Source organism: Geospiza fortis, unplaced genomic scaffold (assembly GCF_000277835.1).
Source record: "Geospiza fortis unplaced genomic scaffold, GeoFor_1.0 scaffold635, whole genome shotgun sequence".
NCBI classification, from domain to species: domain Eukaryota; kingdom Metazoa; phylum Chordata; class Aves; order Passeriformes; family Thraupidae; genus Geospiza; species Geospiza fortis.
This window is the reverse complement of record NW_005054610.1, coordinates 139,316-139,994: the sequence shown is the minus strand read 5'-3', so window position 1 is coordinate 139,994 and position 679 is coordinate 139,316.

Below are 679 nucleotides of genomic sequence, written 5' to 3'. Positions count from 1 at the left end.
GATGGGATGGGATGGGATGGGATGGGGAGAGGGTCAGGATGGGGGAGATGGAGAGAAGGTCGGGATGGGGGAGATGGAGGGAGGGTCAGGATGGGGAAAGGATTGGGATGAAGAGAGGGTCGGGATGGAGAGAGGAGCAGGATGGGGGGGATGCAGGGATGGGTTTAGGGAGGGAGAGGAAACAGAGTTGGGGTGATGAGGAGGATGCAGGGATGGGATGGGATGGGATGGGTGGCCAGGGCACAGCCAGGCATGTCCAGACTGCCCTTGAGCAACAGCAGTCACCCCGAGGTCCCAGATCATCTGCTAGCAGTGAGCACCACTGTGTGGGACAGGTACAAACACTACTGACACCTGATAGGGCACAGGGTGGGGCAGGGGAGGGATGGGATGGGATGGGATGGGATGCGATGCGATGCAATGCGATGGGATGCAATGAGGAGGATGCAGGGATGGATTAGGGAGGATGCAGGGTTATGGAGGATGCAGGATGGGGAGGATGCAGGGATGGGATGGGTAGGATGGACAGACACAGCACCCAGGAGGCTGAAGGGTTGGGGTCAGGAATGGGGAGAGTGCAGGGATGGGGAGGATGTGGGGATTCAGAAACGGGGAGGATCCGGGTTTGGGGAGGAAGCAGGGACAGGGTCCCACTCCAGGGCTGGGATCAGCTGCCCCA